We start from the raw sequence: 20,627 nt of genomic DNA, 5'->3' as shown, positions 1-20,627 counted from the left end.
TCCTAGTAAGTAAACACAAGCTCAGAGCTGACCTTTATCTGAGACTTTCAAAACAAGGTCCTCCCCAGGGGACAATATGCAAATTCTGTGGTGGGTGTGGCAGGGTGGAAAGAGCCAAAGGCAGGGTGCAGGTCCCTCTCCTGGGAGTGCAGTAATTTAAAATGTTTTCTGTGTTTGCAGGGAAACTAACAGAGACAAATTCCTTACTGCCTGTGTGGGAAACAGGATCTCTGCAATAATCAGGATCTGTGGCAGGACACAGTGCTCATAGTCCTGCCTTCTGAGAAAGCTCCAGAGACTGTGATGATACACACATGAGTGTCCAGAGTCCATTTCTGGCAGGTGAATGGCCATCCTGCCTGGATTCCTGTCAGCTAATGACCGGGAGACAACAGGTCCCACTCCCACTCCAGCTGATTGGCCGGTGATCTCCAGATCCCAGGATGAACTGGAGATGGTTCTCTGGGATCTGCTGTTTCCAGGTTAATGGTTTTAGACAATTTATTAGTGATTTATTAATGAATTAAACTCATCCTGAGACCTTATGAATTTTCTACTCTTTGAGAAGATGAATGTGAGAAGAACGAGACAGATAGATAAGAATCTCAAGCTTACAGGATGAGAACTCATAGTCCTGCAGAAGAGATAAGGAGAGAAGACAGTTTTATGCTTCAGGCAGTGAGGATGAAGTGTGTGGTAACCATTTGTTACAACCTGGTGTGTATCCTGCCATACTTCTCCCTCTCTTCCAAGAGCGACAGACAGATGGATAGATAGACAGGCAAGACAGATAGATGATAGACAAATACACACCATATAGTGCATATTTGATAAGGTAAATGCGCACACACACCCCATATCAAACAAAGATTTCTTAAGTCAACATGTTCTAAGAAAGTGGACAGAATGAATAATGTTTCCCATTTCCCAGAAAACAATGTTTCTCTTCCCATACAGAGGTTGCCTCATCACGTGTAAGCAGGTTCTGTCAGGAGGTCTGGTTCCTTCTTAGTTCTGTGTGAGAAGATGTTGTCTCTTATTTGGCTTTTCTGTTCAGCATCCCCAGCTCTGAGTCTGTAGTTCACATTGAGATTCTGTAGGTGAGAATAGCAAGGTCTGAGATAAAACTTCTAATAATTTGAGGTCACCTATACCCATGACTGACATTTTCTGGGGTCTTGGGTGAATCACAGTCACTGTGGAACAGGGTGCAGGGTCAGAGCTGCTTGGGGCATCAATTTACCCACCATCCTTCATTGAAGTTGGGATATAACCTGATGATTTTGCGTGTGTCAGCTTGAGGTAGGTGTTAGTTGTTGGTGCAATTTGTGTCAGCCTCAAATTACTTCACAACTCAAGTAACTGTTGGGCAAACAAAATCCTGGAGAAACTGAAGGAATAGAATTTGTACTTCTATTAGATCTCAGGCAATTCAAATCCAAGGTCATACTGAATTGAACAGTTATTGAATACATGCAAGTCCAGGCATGATTACACAACAAATCTTTGTCTGAATATCTTCTAGGAACTCCTCTTAGAGTGTGATTTTGTACCATAGTTGGAAGAACTATTATGTAACAGTGGTACTGAAAGTAAACCCTGAACTCTATGGAGTGACTTGGGTACTGATGACAAGTTGTGATAGAACTAGGATTGATAACCCATGTCCTGTATGTTACTAGTTGTCATTTTATTTACTCTTTCATGTGTTTTCTCCCTTGATCTTTTCTTAGCATGCTAGCCAATGAAATCCTGACTCTTATTTTGAAGATGTCTTCCCTCCTAATGAATCCTGCTGGTGAATGATTCAGAAAGTTAAACCACTGGAAATGAAAGAAAACAGGAAAAAAAAAAAGGAAAATATAAGATAATATTATAAATCTTATGATGAGTTTGGAAACTATTCATTACACAGGTTAAATTAAGAATCACAATATCTAACACTGTGTGACAAATACAGTAAAAAAATAAGAATCACATTATCCATTATCATATGTGAATCCTCAATATGTTCAAATTTGGCTGAAAATTATTCATTCATCATGTTTATTTACTGTGTATCAATTTTGAAACTATGTTTTGTTTCCTAAGAACCTTTGACATCAAAAATATTACTATTTCCTACAAAGCTTAACATGAAAACATTAAAATTCTCCTTTTGTGTTTGGTTGTTTATCTCATAATTTCTTGCCTTGAAATACCCAAAAAATGCAAAAGCTTCTGAAAGTTCTTTTTTCACAGAGGAGGCTTTGATATTTTCCTCTGCTACCTGTAAACTGAAGAAAGACTATTCCTAATTCCTCAGAAGGCCATGTGAGGAGGTCATTTATAAGATTCAAAGATCTAAATATTTCAAAGCCCTGATCTCCATATTCATAATCTGAATTCCTTCCCAATATTGTCATTTCTTTTCTTTGCACTTTTTGGAATAAGTAAATAAGTAAATAAATTTTCTAGAGCTGAGATTCATGTGAGTCCTGGAAGAAATGGCAGCAGTGTCTTATGTTGGGTAGGTAGGTTATTCCTATATTAATGCTAATCCTAGGGCATGGCCCCCAGGAACCCCAGTCTAATTGAGAAAGTGCCACAGAAGTTCCCTTTGACCACAGGCCACCTCATAATCCCTCTATTTAATAAATATTTCCCTCTATGTAGAAATTTGCATCCCCAGCCCCAAAGTGTCTCCTGTGAGGGATGGAACTTCTGTCCTGAGAAGTTCTCATGAATTCCTACTGCTTAGTTGTCAGTTAAAAGATATAAAGCACAGAGGGATAAAGATGTTTGAAAATACCATAATTGAAGCATCCATTCCATCCATTCCATTCTAGATCAGTAACTGGTTGTTTCCAGTTTGGGGTTGTCATAAGCAACACTATCATGACGTACCTTGAGCATGTACACTCTCAATTCTGTTGGGTATATCAGAGTAAAAAAGTACTGAGTCCGGGGGTGGCATATATTCATTTATAGATAATCAGAAACAACTTTTGGACATGAATGTGTCAATACACATACTAGCAGCAGCACGTGAAATGTCCTCTAGCTCTTTAGCCTCACCACAACTTAATCTTGGCAGTTTGCTCAACATTAGCCCATCTGGTTGTGCCATAGCAACAACACAGTGAGATTTTCATGGGTAGTTCCTGCATTACTGATCAAATTCACCCCCTTTGTATGTAATTATTTACCATCTTTGCACAAAGAATTGCTTATTGTGGCTCTTTTTTCCCCCTTACTTGTACTACTTATTTCTCTAGGCTTATTAGAAGCTATTTGATTATATGTGTTGCAGAAATCTGGGGCTTCCCTGGTTCTATCTGTGTCCTAACTGAGGCAGATCTCCCCCCAGAGCACTGACCCAGGCATTGACATGGGCTCTGGACAGCAGGGTGGGCTGCAAAGGGCCATCTGGGCTTCCAGCTCCCAAGATCATTCCCTTCCTCTTCTCTGCCCTTGAGCAGCCCATCCCCAGGTGGTGATGCCAGAGGATTCCAAGGGCTCAGCCTGAGGGAAGGGTTTCTCTCCTGTGTCCTCCTGCCTTACCTATTGCTTAAATTCCTCCAGGTGGCCTTTGTCACAAGCCCATTGAGAAGAAAACAGAAGCCATTCAACTCTCACTTTCCCAACTTTTTTGTACATTTCAAGGAAGCCGTTTTATCACTGCTACTCCAACTTCCACATAAATGGTCATCACATCAGGAGTTAGAGCTTACTGACAGTCAGACATTATCCATCCAAATGTCCTGATATAATCAGAGAAGTCCCTGAAATCACCCCCATTTGGTCTGGGGACAAAGCTCCATTGCTTATGGAGAGTGATATTGATCCCGTTCACTTAACTTCCCTTTGTCTCAGTTTCTGAGTCTTTGAAACTGTGACAACAATGGTTCTGTTTGCAGTTTAAACAAAAGTAAGGTATTGAGCACTGTATCAAACACATAGCATATATTATTTTTTTATTTTATTACTATCATTCCTGTGTTCAGTGTTCCCATAATCATGGTTATCATAGATATACTGAGGAACCTCATAGAGAGACACGTGGAAGAGAAACTTAGAACTAATTCAAGTATGTCTCATCCATAGCCACATTATGATCTAGGACTGTTTTTCAGCAACCAACTCACAACTCCTAAACATATAATTATTTTGCCTTGATCTATACTAATTGCTCAGGGGTTCCATCAAGCCTGCCAAACCTGTTCATTGTATTTCTTTTTATTACCCAGTACCAAAACCTCACCTAAAAAATGTTAAAACATCATGGGTTGTTCTTCTTTCTTACATAATCCTTATATTGTCTTTTTCTTCTTTTCTGTAGTTCTTTAATACTTGACCCCTGACTCACAGAAAGGAAAAATTACCCCCGTCATGTTGGGGGACCTGCTGTCGCATACTTTTAGATTTCTGGGCCTTGGGCCTCTAATAAAATGTCAGATTGGAAATATCTCTCAGGGCACTGTTTTATAAAATGAAGGATTTTATCTGTTTTGGGGCTAAGGAATTAGTGTCATGATTGTATGTTTTAATAATAAAAGCTAGACTAATGGATTAAAACAGAGTATAATATAATAAAATAGAAAAAAAAGTATGTTGTATGGTTGAATGGTAAGAATAGCTTCATGGATATTTTCTCTATTAGACAGATGCTGTGTAATGTGTGCAAAGATGATCCAAATATAAAAGGGACACTGTCTCAAGAAATGCCTGCAATACACCGAGGCTTGTGCACTTTTCCTATTATGTCACAAGACTTCTGTACTATTCTTTCAAATGAAAAAATTAATTGTGATGTATTTATATAATATAATAATGTATTTATATAATAGAACTATTCAGCAGGAAAAGAACGAATTATGGCCACACCAACAATGGAGATGAAATTCAAAGAACACGTTGATCTAAAGAAGCAAGACATCAAAAAAGTATGTACTGTATAATTCCATTTATATGAAGTTCAGAAACAGAGAATATCAGCTCAATGTGGATAGAAAACAGAAGAGGGGTGGCCTCTCGTGGTATGTGTGTATGGGCTGGGCATGGAATTGACAGGCAAGTAGACTGAGGGAGCTTTTGGGCTGCTAGAGACAGTCTGTCTTGATCTGTTTTTAGTTGTACTTGTAGGGACCTATTTAGCCAGAGCGACTCCATCTTGGTTAAAAGCCCTTTTGTTGTTTGTGCAGTAAAACTTAAACTGACCCTGCCCCCCCACCCCAGAGAAACTTACTTAGAAGCAAGTCTGGGAAACCAGTAAAATATGGTCAGCTAGTTCCTAATAACAGAGCCCAGAATACAAGGCCAGGTCAGCCAGTTCTTGATAACAGAGCCCAGAATACAAGGACGAGTTGGGCCAGGTGGAGACATCCAATCAGTAAGAAACACACATACTTTTTCCCTAACCACCAAAGAATGTAAACCCCGCTGTTTGGGCGCCAAACTTGAGCACCAATTCTGACCAGAGTAATAGGTTAGGGTAAATTGCAATCTATAGGGTAAATTGTAATTCAAATGGCCACCTGCGTGTGACCTAACAGGATTACAATCTTATTGGCCACCTATGTGTGGCCAGACTTTTGCTCTATAAAAGGTAGTTTGTAAGATGGGGAGAGGTCTCTCTCTTTGGAGGTGGCCCTGACTGGTCATTCAGTCAATTCTTGAGCCTGTAAACTGGGGGTGGTCACTCTCCTCGGACACAGCCCTGGCTGGTCAGTCTGACTTCTCATGCTTAGCATAGAATAGAGCTTTGCATAACTTTCACTTTGTCTCAGTCTCATTGCATTTAATAACAGACCTAACAGTACTAATTTTTTTTAATGAATGTAGTTAAATAATGAGTAGAAATTATGGAGTCAAAATAACAGATTCTTTTTCTGTCTTCTTCCTTTACAACCACTAACAAACATGTTGAGTAATGTGACCTCTAAGAACATCTGATTTCTCAACTCTAGAGGATTATTGTGAGATGCATTGCGGTAGATGAATGGGTCCTTCGTACAGTATTCGATACACAGTAAGTCCTCAAGATTTCACTCGATGGCAGTTGACAGAGTAGTTGTTGATGTTTATTAGTTTCATTAGTAGTAGTAGCATTACAATAGTAGTGCCTGAAGTTTTAGTACTAACATTAGTAGTACTAGTATTTGCAAACTAGTATTAGTCATAGCAGTCTTAATAGTATTGGTAGTGTTTGTTTGGATGCGGGTTCCCTTTTTTTGCCTACTTCAGAGTGTTTATCAGAGATAGGATTCAAGGTCCATCCGATGGATGAATTCCATTGCAGGCCTGCAAAAGAAATTTCATTTAAGAATTCCTGAGGTTTGGGGGTGCCTGGGTGGCTCAGTGGGTTAAAGCCTCTGCTTTCAGCTCAGGTCATGATCCCAGAGTCCTGGGATCCAGCCCTGCATCAGGCTTTCTGTTCAACAGGGAGCCTGCTTCTCTGTCTCTCTCTGCCTGCCTCTCTGCTTACTTGTGATCTCTGTCAAATAAATAAATAAAATTAAAAAAAGAAAAAGAATTCCTGAGGTTTGGAATTTGTGTTATCAAGAAAAGAAGCTTTCAAAGGACAAAATCTCTTGATATTTGAGCCCTGCTAGCTCTTCTCCAAAGCAGCTCCTGCCAGAATGAATAACCACAGAGCAGAATGCAGCTGCTGTAACCACCTCGAGCACAGCCCACTGCTTCTCCTGCCCTCCCCACCTAGCCCTGGGAAGGTTATTGCTCGAGGCTGTAGCACCGTGGGAGGAAGGATATAATCCTGCTGGCAGTAATAACTGGCAGCATCCTCAGCTTCTACTGCGCTGATTTTGAGGATGAATTCTTTGTCCGACTGAATCGCAGAGAACCGGTCTGGGACACCAGACTTGAGGTTATCAGCATCATAGATCAGATGCTTAGGAGCCTGGCCTGGTTTCTGCTGATACCAGCTCAAGTAATCGCTGACGCTCTCGTTGGCCCTGCAGGTGATGGACACGCTGTCTCCCAGGGACACGGAGAGGAAGGCTGGAGACTGGGTCAGCTCCGTGTGCGCGCAGACAGCTGGATTGGAAGGAAATCACAAAGCCACCATTGTTTACCAGGTCCCACCCCATGTTCCTCCCAGAAGATTCTGGCATCCCTGGTCCCTAATCTGAGAGCACCTGGGATTCCGATGGGAGGGGAGACCCTGGGTCAGGGATCCACAGGAAGGATCCCTGGGGAGATCCCACAGTCAGGAGGGCAGGACTCCCACCACCTCGGGATGTCCCCTGCACTCCCCTCCTCACCTGGGAGACAGGCCAGCAGAAGGCAGAGGAGTTGGGTCAGGATTCCCATGTTCAATCCAAGGCCTAGCTTGAGGCTCTTTTTTGCCCCAAGTGTCTGAGCAGCCTCTAATGAAGATGCTGAAGAGCAGAAATGGGCTCTGGGGGAAACATGCAAATCACTGAGGGGTTGAGCATGTCCGTGGCAGGTGCAGAACCAGAGCCTCTTGGGGGATCAAACCAACACAGGTTCGGATCGCATCCCAGGGGAGCTTCACCCCGCTGTTTGTCAGAAAAAAAAGTCTTTGTATTTTGTGGTCCTTGTCTGTCCTTAGAGTCCAAGAGTTTGTGATTAGAACAGGGGGTCTTCCTCCTAAGAATGAAGAAAGAAAAGAAGATGACTCTCTACAACCTAACCTTTCCTATGAGTACACACTTTTGAGTGTGAGTTACTCAGGACATCATGCTCTAGAAAGGCCTGGAAGGCTCCATCTTCATATATTACCATGGATAGATGCCGTGAGCCCCAGGGGAGAAGAGGGAAGGAGCTGATGCCTGGGAAGCAAGCCCCCCACCCCCATACAGATCCAGTGTTATCCTTAATACAATTCATTTTGTATTCTCATAAATGATCTTATGTTTGGGTGAAATGAATTTGGTGAAACCTAGATTCTGACTCCATTCTTAGTCTATTAACTGTTCTTACTTAAAAATTAGAAATGTGTGTAAAAGTGTATTACATACCTTTATCTCATTTACCATTGTGATTGAAAAGGTTTTATTGAGAACCCATCATATAACAATTACAACAGTAGATCATTTGGGCTCATGGGGGCTCCCAGGATCATCACCCGCTTGGTTCAACATAAAATGCCCCAGAGCTGCTCTTCCCAGAAGACATCTACAGGGTTGCCCAGCAGGATGCAGGTTATTGTGAATCACCTTCAATCCTGAGTACCTTGTGATTTTTTATTTGAGCTGTACATTATAAGCCTTTGGGATTCTTTGGAGTGAGAGGGGTCTGTTTGTCCTATTTTTTTCTTAGGTCAAGATCCACAGCACCTCAGATGTCCCCTCTCCCACTGGCAGCTTCTCAGGCCCCACAGTTGCTCCCATACGGTTGCTCAGATGGTGGCTGTCCATGTCCCTGTGTCCAGACACAGCCCTGAAGGTGAATTCCCTTCATAGCACACAACCGGCACTGGGGGATGAACCTTTACACTCCTGACCTCAGAACATCAGGGAAATCTGTCCTCCCTCTCAGCGGCTCTGGGGCTGCGAGGACCAGTGCTCTATGTTCTGCAGGCAACTTTCGCACATGAGTCAGAGGCTGTATCGTGTTCAACCTTTCCAAGAATTTCCTGCACAAATGCCAATGCGCTATTAACTATTTCCATGTGATTTAAAATCAGAGAAAAAGAAAACCACCATTTTATTTACATAAACTTCCTAATGATGAAGTATTTTTACATTCTTGCTAATTCCTAATATTCTTGAAATTTACTATATCTTGTCACCATATTCTTATAAGGGGAAAAATATTAAAATGTTATCTACATTTATGCATTTATGTTTATAGGTGACATTGATGTATTTATTCTTTTTCATGTAATATTTTCATATTTTCACATCAACATTAACTTCCTGTAAAAAACGTAAAAAGATTATTCTCCATATGATCTAATCTAAAAGAAATTTTTCGTGGGATTCAAACATATTTGTGAAACCAGTATATACCATATAGAAACATTTTTATTCATACTGTGACACACTTAAGGGGAAAAAACTGTTTCAAAGAATAGGTAATACTTCCAGTTCTAAAATAAATAATTCATGGGGATGTAAGGTACAGCATAGAGAATATAGCCAATGATATTTAATAACTTTGTATGGTGACAGATGGTAACTCTTAACGTGGTGAACATTGCATAAGGTATAGAAAGGCTCAATCACTATGTTGTATACCTGAAACTAATGTTGTATGTTAACCAGAAATAAATTATAAATAAATAAAATAGGTAAGAGATTTTCCTTCATTCTGTGGCTGTTGTAGTTCTACAATTTTGTTTTTAAATGTTGCTTTTACTTTTATGTGTCCATTAAACTTCCATAAAAGTTTTAAAAACAACTTGTTCCTAATAGGTTAAGAAAATTTAAAAAATAAATGAGCAAAATTATGCCTCCATCAAAGACAGTGTTTTGTCTTTCTCTGTTTTGTCTTTCTATGATACTGAAAACCTATAAATTGTACAGGGCTTTAGAATCTAAGGAGCTAAATCAGGGCCCCTTCTTTATAGACGTCATACAATGGTAGATTCATATCCCTGACCAGGGCCCTGGGAAGGTTGCTTTACTGATGTGCTGATATTAAAAACCAGCAGTGATGGGGCACCTGGGTGGCTCAGTTAAGCATCAGACTCTTGATTTCAGCTCAGGTCAGGATCTCAGGGACATGACATCAAGCTCTGCATCGGGCTTTGCATGGAGTATGGAGACTGCTTAAGATTCTCTCTCTCGCTCTGCCCTTCTCCCTGGCCCCCCACCAAGAATTTTTAATTTTATCATTATTCTGAATTAATAATTCTATTAGTGCACTTATCAACCTTAAACAAAGAATAGCCAGTTATTTTACTAGCAAAATGATCTTATTTGAGAAAAGCAGAAGAATTGCCATTCAGGATAAAGCAAATTATAGCAAACCACTGCTGAGTCTGAAGAGGCAAAAGGAAGGTCTGCTTTTATTATGTGTTAGGAGGAGATTGGGCAGGATTGTTTTGAAAAAATGCTCAGTGGAGAAGGACAGTGTGATGTGGTGGTGGTTTCTCATTGGCTGCAAGCTGTGAATTCCTACATGAAAAATATTCTTCCTCGTTGAGAGAATTTTTACATTTCTTCTTCCCATTGGTTATGCACACTCTAACCATGGAATGGTATGTGTAGGAGAACTTACCAGTTTAGATGAGGTCTTCTTTACTCTTTTTAATCCACCAAAATCAATATTGTTTGTCAAGGAGAATAACCACAGGGCAGGTGCATCTATGACTACTGTTGGTAGCACCCTCCTCTTAACAAATACGTAAGAGCTGTGCTCTTCTCATGTCCTTATGGCCATGTCACCGCTTTACAGAGTCACATGGAAAATAGAATATAGAATATCATCTTTGTCATGATTAGGAAATACCATATTTCTTCCTCCCTTTTTTTTGTTTGAAGCTGTTCTTCAGTGGAGGTCATGATCAGGGTTCCTATTTGAGGGCTCTGAGCAATAGGGATGAAATCAAGAGATATTTGTTAAGAAGCAGAGGCTGGGGACTCAGGAGTGCTCTGTAGAGTAGCTTGGTTGGTGCACTGCACAATTGTGCCCAGCTAAAGGGAATTAATAGAGATGAAAGGTAGCTCTGCATATTTGTTTGCTGAACAATGTGAATAGAATTTTGTTAGTAGGATGTGCATCCATATAGTTCATTAGTACATGGACAGTTCTTCTAGCCTGTGGAATTAGACAGATCTCATCCTCAAAGCACTGACTCGTTCTCTTGTGATAGCATATTCATTATAGCTCGGCACCATTCTTCCCTCAAGCTTGTACAACTCAAGACAAGATTTGAGAGGGATGATGGTACAGAAGGAAGTCCCTTAGCCTTCAAACTCTGTCTTTAAAACAGAAAGAAGCACTTCATGGTGCTGTCACAGTGGCAGGAAACTCGACATTTAGAAGCAGAGCATCTGGATTCTAGCTGGAGAATCATGTACAGTATATCAGATAGGAAACCAGTCCCAGTATTGTGCTTGTTCTGAATCTCTGATTGGCAGATGAAGTCATAATTCCTGCTTGACTCATAGTTGAGACTCTGAATTCAGCCTGGATAGAAAAGCAAGATCAGAAGTCAGCAAACTATGGTTCATGGGCTTCATCAGGCCAACTGCCCACTATTGAGGGACTTATATGCTAAAAATTGCTTTTTCATTTAATTGGTTGAGAAAAATCAAAAACATTAATTTTATGTGATGTAAGAAAAGTAGGTGAATTCTAAATTCAGGGCCTTATAGGTATATACAGTAATACTCTTTCACATTAGTATCGACTAAGACTACTTTTGTAATGCAAAGGTGCGTTGTGTCTCAGACACCAGGTTCTAAAGTGTAGAAAATACCTTAAGGGGAAGACGAGGATATGGGCATTGCCATCTAGCTGCTAGTCACATTTGCCAATTTGTCAAAAGTGAAAGCAAGAAGTGAGTTCTTGTTTTCCCATAAATTTCCCATAAATTTGCAGGGAATATAGAATCTGTTGGAACTTGAGGCAACTGATAACGAACTTGCCGTTTTCCATATTTCTGTGCAATTGAGGAGCTTCCACATAATATTCAGTGGAAATGAATTAACCTCAATGTAATAATAAGCTAAAAGAGTCTCCCTTCAGCTCATGTCATGAACCCAGGGTTCTGGGGTCGATCCCCACGTCAGGCTCCCTGCTCAGTGGGGAGCCTGCTTCTCCCTCTCTCCCCTGCTCGTGATCTCTTTTGCTCTTTTTGTCTCTAATAAATAAATAAAGTCTTAAAAAATAATAAACCAAAATACACATTTCATTAAGACTTTCCTAAATTCCATATGTGGGGTTCCTGAGTGCTTCAGTCAGTTAAGCATCTACCTTCAACTCAGGTCATGATCCCAGGCTCCTGGGATCGAGACCTGCATCAGACTCCCTGCTTGGTGGAGAGCCTCCCTCTGCCTGACGCTCTGCCTGCTTGTGCTCTCTCTCTGTCAAATACATAAGGAAAATCTTTTTAAAAATTCTATATATGATTTCCAAGTGATACACGTACCCAATTACTATCACATGAACTGGTATCAGTATTTGGTAGTACCTATGTGTGTGCAAAAGATATTTACAATGGCCACGATCACCAAACTGTGGAAAGAAACAAGATGCCCTTCAACGGACGAATGGATAAGGAAGATGTCCTTATACACTATGGAATATTATGCCTCCATCAGAAAGGATGAATACCCAACTTTTGTAGCAACATGGAAGGGACTGGAAGAGATTATGCTGAGTGAAATAAGTCAAGCAGAGAGTGTCAATTATCATATGGTTTCACTTATTTGTGGAGCATAACAAATAGCATGGAGGACATGGGGAAATGGAGAGGAGAAGGGAGTTGAGGGAAATTGGAAGGGGAGGTGAACCATGAGAGACTATGGACTCTGAAAAACAATCCGAGGGTTTTGAAGGGGTGGGGGTAGGAGGTTGGGGGAACCAGGTGGTGGGTATTAGGGAGGGCCCAGTTTGCATGGAGCACTGGGTGTGGTGCAAAAACAGTGAATACTGTTACACTGAAAAGAAACAATAAATGAAAAAATGAAAAAAGATATTTACAAAGATGAAATGCATATCATCTCATTGCAGATCAGCTTAACGGATGATGATTTGCAATAGAACTTGATACTAGAGATCATGTACATTGAATGCCACTTACATGAAAGGTTATCCCTACCTAAAAATAATGCTATTCTTCTCATTTGTAGGCCTATATTACAAAAACTCTTATTTAGTTACTATTGCTACATTGTGAAATTAGTAAAAAGTTGTGGAAATTTGTTTTCTCCTTTATTATGTAAGTGCCTGAAATATGTCCTCAGTTGTCCTTTGGCCAAGAAATCCTAAAATGTTTACTATTTGACTATGGATTTAATCTGGTAAACTTTGCCTTTTTACTGGAGAATTAATCTATTTACCATGATTATGGCAATTATATATAATTTATAGATTATTATATTATACACAATATATTATTACATAATATATAATTGCATATAATATACGCATCATATCATACCATATTATTTTATTCTAAGGTCTTGGGAAAGACTACCTGAGGTTTACAACCTGAAACACAGCATATAAATCAAGATCTGAGAGTTAATTTTTTTTTTTTATTATATCCTCGGGGCTGAGTATGAATTAGGAATGAAAAAGAGGAAAGGAACATTACCAGTATGACATAAATAATTTAATCCATTCCCTATATTCTGTCACCCTTTCCAGGCTGTACCACACATACCCTAGGCAAAAATCTAGGTGAAGGGGAAAATAATAAGAAACAGTGGTTTATAACAAACATAACACATCTTATATGCGGTTACCTGTTAGATTTCTTTCTTACTTATCACCTCACATTTGAGGAGAAACTCCAGGAAGGTAAGTCACGGGGTGTTTTATTATTGGGGAAGGACTGTGACACTCTGCCCGTATTATTAAGGCCGGATGTTCCCCATAATTGTCATGTATGAAGTTTGCTTGACTCTTTGCCCTCATTGTCATGTGTTTCTGTGACTTCCTGCTGGAGGGCCTGCTGCATAGGGAGATTGTCTGTTTTGAAGGAGAACAGATATTTCCAGTAAATATCAAGTGTTTGTTAAAACACTTGATAAATTTTTATTTTTTTAATTTATTTTTATTTAAATGTTATTTATTTAATTAATTAATTTATTTTTTTATTTTTATTTGTATTTTTTGTATTGATTAGAACATTTGGATGAAAATACTCTTTTCTTTTTATAAAGACCGTGAGGTCTTCATATTTACTCAGTTGAATTTTTTTTAACAACAAAAGCTGTCAACTTAAAAATGTCTTCTATTTCCTGCATAGAAAATGACATTCTACAGAGTGAGTGATCTGTGTGTAGCTTCTCTTGGTAAATGCAGCAGGGACAATAACCCACTCTGCATAGCTGTTTCCTTGCCATCATGCGCTCAGTTCTAAAAGGGCTTATGGTGAAAAGCTATTGTGGAAGGTGCCTCTTACCCATCTTTGCTGGTGGACCTGGAAGTGTTACTATCCTCCCTTTTGTACATGAAACAGTGCAGCAACATGAGAAGTCGATGGCTCCCTTGGGATCATTTTCTTGCACTTCCAGCCACACGGACAGGGAGTCTATGACAACCATTCAGTGGGGATTGATGACTGTTCTTGGTTGCAAATGTCAAGGCCACTAAGCAGAGAGGGATTTATTATCAATACTGAATTGCTCACAAACTATTGGGAAGGAAACAGCTCCAGGCAAAGTCTCTAGAAATAATGTAAGAATCAAAATACAGATACAACTTGGATAGAGCCCTGTCTCACTATGGGCCCCAGAGGAACTGGGGCACTGCCACCAGGGCTTGGGAGATCAGGCCTTTTGACCTGCAACCATCTCCCTGTTGTTTATGACCTCTGGTTAGTCTTACCCAGCTCCATGGTTGCTGGGCCATTTCTAGCCCAGGCCCCCTTGGGGCTTTCCGTCATAAACATGCATCTCCCCACACTTGAACTCCCACTCCTTGGAATATCAAGGCATGTGTGATCATCTCATATAATGGAAGTGTTTCCTTTATACATAACAGCACATTGACCTCTACCCAAAAGATGGGGGAACCCAACTCCCTTCAGTTTATCTCCCTTCCTAGGGATTCATGATCTTCCTGGAAGAGTCACAGACCTATCTGAATGTCATTCCAACTATTGTTTCAATTATAAAGATGACAATCACCCCAGTAGATTCTTTAAAAATTTTGTTAAAAAATGAAATTCAATCTGGTAAATGTGAAGATCTAAATGGCATTGTTAAACAATCCATGAATTGTCCAGCATCTCCTCCAGCAGGTAGAGGGGAGCTCTGCAGAAAAGAAAAGGTTTTAAAAAGCAGAGAGAGCAGAAAAACAAAAATTATTACCAAAGAATGCATTGTTTTAGGGAAAGTTGCCCTCGGTAAAGGAATGAAAGGGGTCCATCAGTGGATTGGCTACTAGTTCTGACGAGGAAATTCCAGTTCTGCTGGTTAAAGATTGCATTCCTGGGAGCAAAACTGCATTTAGGTGAGGTGTTAAGTCTTGGTTTGCTAAGACACAGCCTTAACATAGTGACACCATTTTGGTCACAAAACAATTTTATTTTGCTTAACAACTTTTTAAAAATGAAAGAGCAGAGAAAGGGAAATTATTTAACAATCATAAATGTACACCTGATTTATGCAGTTATTGTGAAAAAGCATCTTTAGTATTTCTGTCCTCAGGGCTCCCTCAAGGCTTTTTGTGTGGAAGGTTCTGGAAAGGCTAAACCACATTGCCTTGGCACTCTTTCCTGCAGGTGCCATTAAGACTCTGACTATCCAGTGTGATCCTGTAGAGTGGTTTTCAGCACAGAGATAGGGGAGGAGAAACATACAGCCAGAGGGGCTCACTTCTCTGGAGTGGGGTCCAGGCAGCACAGTCTGAAGCACATAGCTCTCTGATTCGCCTGATGACCTTTGTCAGAGCAATAGATTTTCTGATCATAGAAAGTATTAGGGTATTCGAGAGACTGAAACAGGGAGTTGCCTGAGCCTGCTCATCTGGTCTTTCTGCACATTTTTGATTTATCCAGTTCTCGATAATAAATACCTTTCTTCTTGATTAGCCATAATGTCTTCTTTTATCAAATGGCTCAATCACAGAACATGTGCTAGTAATCCCACCACCTTCAGTTAGATAAGTCCACATCCTTGAGCCTACACATGGACTTCCATCTCTGATGTCATGATGTTTGTTCATTAGGCTTCCTGGGAAAGCTGGGAAAGGTGAGTGTCCTACTCTGTTTGGGTCGTTACACAAGAAAGAACCTTAGCCTGGGCAGCTTATAAACAACAGAAATATATTTCTCACAGTTCTGGAAACTGTGGAGTCCATGATCAGGTTGCTGACCAATTCAGTATGTGGTGAGGACTCACATTCTGCTTCCCAGATGGTGCCTTCCTGCCGTGTTTGGTCATGGTTGAAGGGACCAGGGAGCTCGGTGGAGTCTTTTTAAAGCATGAGTCCCATCACGTGTGCTCCTTCCTCATGACCTTATAGCCTACCAAAAGCCCAACTGCATAATATGATCACCTTGGGGTTTAAGATTTCAACATATGAATCTGTGGGGAACAGATGATCAGACCATACCAGGAACCAACACCTACCTATAGGACCATGTAATTATGGACAGCCTTCTGTTTGATAATGGCCCTTTGATCAGCATCCCCTGGGAAGCTATTATTTTCAATCTTGGCCCATTTTTCAGCTCTTTCCAAAATGACTTTGACTCCAATCGTTGATCTTATTTTTTTCTAGGTCTGATAGTTTGTCAAAACCAGTAGTCTATGCCAGTCAATTGACTATTTCTACTTTCATCATATATAACCCTTGAATTTTATGTACTATTTTGATTCCCTTTTCTCAAAATCATCCTTGAGAAGAGCAGTAAAGTGGCATCATACCAGTGAAATTCTCTGACCAAACTCAGACATAAATTTGTCCTCTATTCCAGAGATAATTGATAAAAATAAGGAAATATCCGGGTTCATCTGGAATTGAAAGCTCTTGTTTTTGTATCTCTAGGTAACTGACTAGTCAATATATCATTCTTGGTAATAAATGTGTCTTTCTAAGTCTCCATGTCGCTTACCTTATCTGGGAAAGTGGGAAATGAGGTAGTTCATATATACCCCATTGGTCTGTGCACTAGGGTTCTCTGTTTAAAGTTCTTAGGACATAGGTTGACTTGTTTCACTTTTGGTTTCTTTTGGCTACAGAACAACCTGTTAAATTGTTCCAGTTTCATCCAAGTTTCTTCAGTGTTAATTATGTATAAAATATGGAGGGGTGTTACCTAGGAACAGTCTAAAATATTTAACATATTGACTATGCATCTCTAAATTATAATTTTATTCTCTAATTCACCAATAAGGCCAGAGATATCATTCAACCGATATTTTAGAGACATGCCAACTGTTGATAAAACAAATGTTAATATTTGTAGGACTAAATTGAGATTTTAGCACATGTTGTTAAATGATCAAACTTGATAACTACCCCTCCACAAGATTCTGATATGCTTCCTCTCAGAAGGTTGAGTACTGTCCCTTATGATCCACTTGAGTACAAATGGTATTACCCATGAATTCATTTCTCAATCATTCTGTTTTATGTTTGTTAATTTGTAGTTTCATTTAGCTGTTATTTTCTCTGTAAATTACAAGAACTGTGACCTATGTTATAAGAGTATTAATAGATTTCACCATAAAATGAAAAAAAAAAAGATTGGATAACATTTCATACCTGGAATTCATCACATGAATGTGGACATAGAGATAATGGGGCTCTCATGGAGTATAAGGGTTGCTAGGAAAAAATAATTCCATTCAAAGCCTTTGGACCTCCACTGAGCGAGAAAACATATATTCAGATAAGTATACCAATTGGTGTATGATATAGAAACAAAGATTGTAAAGAAAATACCTCAAGCCAGGTTAGTAGTACTATATCATATTTGGTCCTGGACACCAGTTTTTCATGGGGAGTTTACTAGAGTCATATTAATCCATTTAATTCATAAGATAATTGTATAAACACATCAAAAATATGTATCTACATGTATGCATACTCTACATATATACATATATATATACATATGGACATACATTCACATATATATGAATGAATATATATGAATAAACTTTAGATTTGATCACATTTAATAAGTCTGAATTATCTACAGAATTTGTTACCATTACTCTAAGGAATCTCAGTTAGATGTTTCTACAATGGGGTGAATTTTACACTTTTAATTCAAATATTTTTAAAAACATTTCTTTGTTTTGTATCTTCTTATGAATGGATTTCCAAGTACTCCTTTTTATGCCATCATGTTTAATAAAACTGTCAATTTCTATGCAGAGATATGTAAAAACTGTACTAGTCAGATTTTACACACTGTTTTAACAAACCATTCAAAAACTCAGTGGCTTCTTATACTAAGCATTTGTTCCTATAGTCATGGATGTTCACGTTGACAATTATTTGGATAATGCACAGGGATCAGCTGTGTGGTTCTTCTGCAGGGAGATACACAGTTCTCCAGTCTATGGATTGTGGTTGAACTGGGGCCAAGACAGAGTGTGGTGACTACCCATGGCACATCATTCTCATGGCAAGCTGTAGGAGGGTACAGAATCCACAAAACAAGCAAATCTAAGTCCAGTTATCCTGACAGAATTGCATACAATTTTGCTTTATTCTTACCGTGGTATTTGTAATTCTTTAAATTTATACAAATCATTATTATATCTAATTTTTAAGATACATAGTCACGTTGTTTCCAAATAATTATTTTTCCATATTTGCAGTCTAAGAGAAGTTTGTGATTTAATTTTGTATGAATTAGAATGTAAAATTGGAAGCTTTTTCAACCTGTGGATTTAACCCAACAGGAGGCTTTCAATAGAAATGTCTTAAATGAAGATAGAAAATTAAAGAGAGACTACTTTAAGGGAAGTAAAAATCCTCTACAGCAAAGCATCTTAAACCTTACGCAGCTCCTACCATCTTTTTACAATGGAGAGCCATGTGAGTAGGTATCAGGTGGAGACAGCTATTTCACATTTGTCATAGCTTTCAGGGTTGTTGATGATGTTCTGACTTACAGAGAATTTTAAGCAAAAAGGTATTCTTATATTAAGAAAAAACAATGCTTCATCCACATTTAATTTTTTTAATCACGAAAGTCCTTCATTGCCAAATTATTTCTATATACATGACACAATTTCCTCATTCTTCTGTTCCCTCAGTTGCTTAACAAAATCTCCTTGTTATGAATAAAGGCCTAATGATGGTAGCTAGAAGCATATTGAAACATATACTGGGGTCTTCCCCTAACTGGCCAATTTCTGAGAGATGTAAAAACAGTGACCATCCCAGGCTGTCTTCAGTCAGCTTCCCGTCACCACCACCTCTTCTGGAAGCACATTTCCCAGAGCCCCCTTTCCTCTATGGTTCCCTACAGAGTTGCTCATGAGGCACCTTACCCTAGATCTGAAGGTCAGAATAGGAGGATTCAGTGCCTTCCATCAGCACCTGCAGGCAGATGAGTGATAAATGAGGGCCCAGAGAATCACCTGAAGATGATCTGTGACGGCTAGAGCATCAGTCCCTCCATCCCTGGCCCTCACAGAAAGGTCCGAGGACTATAAGGTTAGGCAGCCTGTATCTCCAATGGTATATATTCTCTGACTTATGGGGGATCACCGAGGAATCACTGTTTCTAGTGTCTATTTCCCTTATTATATCCCCAGGCCTTTGAGAGAGTGACGTTTAGACATTACTTCCTTTCTGGAAGCAATCCCTGCTTGGAAAACCTAGAGTGGCTTCCCTTTTCTGTACAAACCCCAACAGATGCCATCATTCACACTCCTGAGGTCTAATGATCTGGGGGAAAGGGAGTCAGTCAGGGGGCTGAGGAGCCTTCTTGTCCTTCTCTCAAAGCCCCCAATGACCTACAAAGTGGAGTTGCTTCTGAGAAACTGTCTGAGCAGGTGCAAGGAATCAGAGGAGCAGCGGGGGCAGCCCGGCCCCTCACATCTGCTTCCCTGGTGGTTTATGCTCTGACCTGTAACACTGTGGGCGGGAAGCTGTTAGACTGCAGGCAATAGTAGGTCCCAGCATCTTCAGGCTCCAGGCTGCTGATGGTGAGAGTGAAGTCTGTCCCAGACCCACTGCCGCTGAACCGTGATGGGACCCCAGTTATCAACTTGGATGCCTCATAGATGAGGAGCTTAGGAGCTCTCCCTGGCTCCTGATGATACCAGGCTAACCACTTGTTAATGTTCTGACTGGCCCGACAGGTGATGGTGACTCTTTCTTTTGGAGCCATGGACAGGACGGCAGGAGACTGGGTCAGGACAATCTCGCCATGAGAGGCTGAAACCACACAAGAAACATCAGCAGAGTCTCATGATATGTACATGGAAGTCACTAATATCTACTTAGGTAGGACAGAGAATACTACTTATTATAAAACAAGCCAACTTCATCTGTGGATGAATTCCCAATGAAGAAAGAAAATCAGGGATGGAAAATCATACCCCGACTTTAACCACCTTTGTCTAAATATTCTCACCTGGAACCCAGAGGAGCAGAAGGCCAAGAAGCTGTGATGGAGTCACCATCTTGCTGCTTTCGATGGGTCCAGTGTGTTCATGCCACACACCCAGAGACTCTGGTATAAGACTCTGAAAGGCAGAAACGCTTCAGATCTAAGAGGAAGAAGATATGCAAATTATGGGGCATTCATGTTGCTTAAATACTCAAAAACCAAGTTTTTCAGAAGAATCTGCCCACCTGGACATTTTCTTCTCTGGGTGTGTTAAGTCTCCCTCTTCTGGCCTTGTGGAGGTTTTGAAAATGCTTACCCCATGCTGGGCCAACTACAGGATCTACCAGCAGGGGGCATGGCATATGATGTAATGCAGTCCTCCGGTGGAATTCCCTTTCACTGCAGTGAAGAGGGGGTCACATCTTCAGTCGTAGACTGGGGATATGTTAACGCCCTG

At 40.1% G+C, this 20,627-nt stretch overlaps 1 gene segment (V, D, J or C); it reads right to left on the bottom strand.

Annotated features, from left to right (window-relative positions):
• LOC309870880 (immunoglobulin kappa variable 1D-12-like) overlaps positions 1-20,380 on the bottom strand; it is a 38,151-nt gene extending 17,771 nt beyond the window's left edge. Inside the window, exons 1-2 of the V gene segment in view lie at positions 20,195-20,380; positions 19,576-19,995 (exon numbers count right to left, since the gene is read on the bottom strand).
• Positions 20,381-20,627: the final 247 nt, after the last annotated feature.

Source organism: Mustela nivalis (genome assembly GCF_964662115.1).
Source record: "Mustela nivalis genome assembly, chromosome: 8".
NCBI lineage: Eukaryota > Metazoa > Chordata > Mammalia > Carnivora > Mustelidae > Mustela > Mustela nivalis.
Note: the sequence above shows the minus strand (reverse complement) of the source record. Positions and strands in the feature narration are given on the sequence as shown.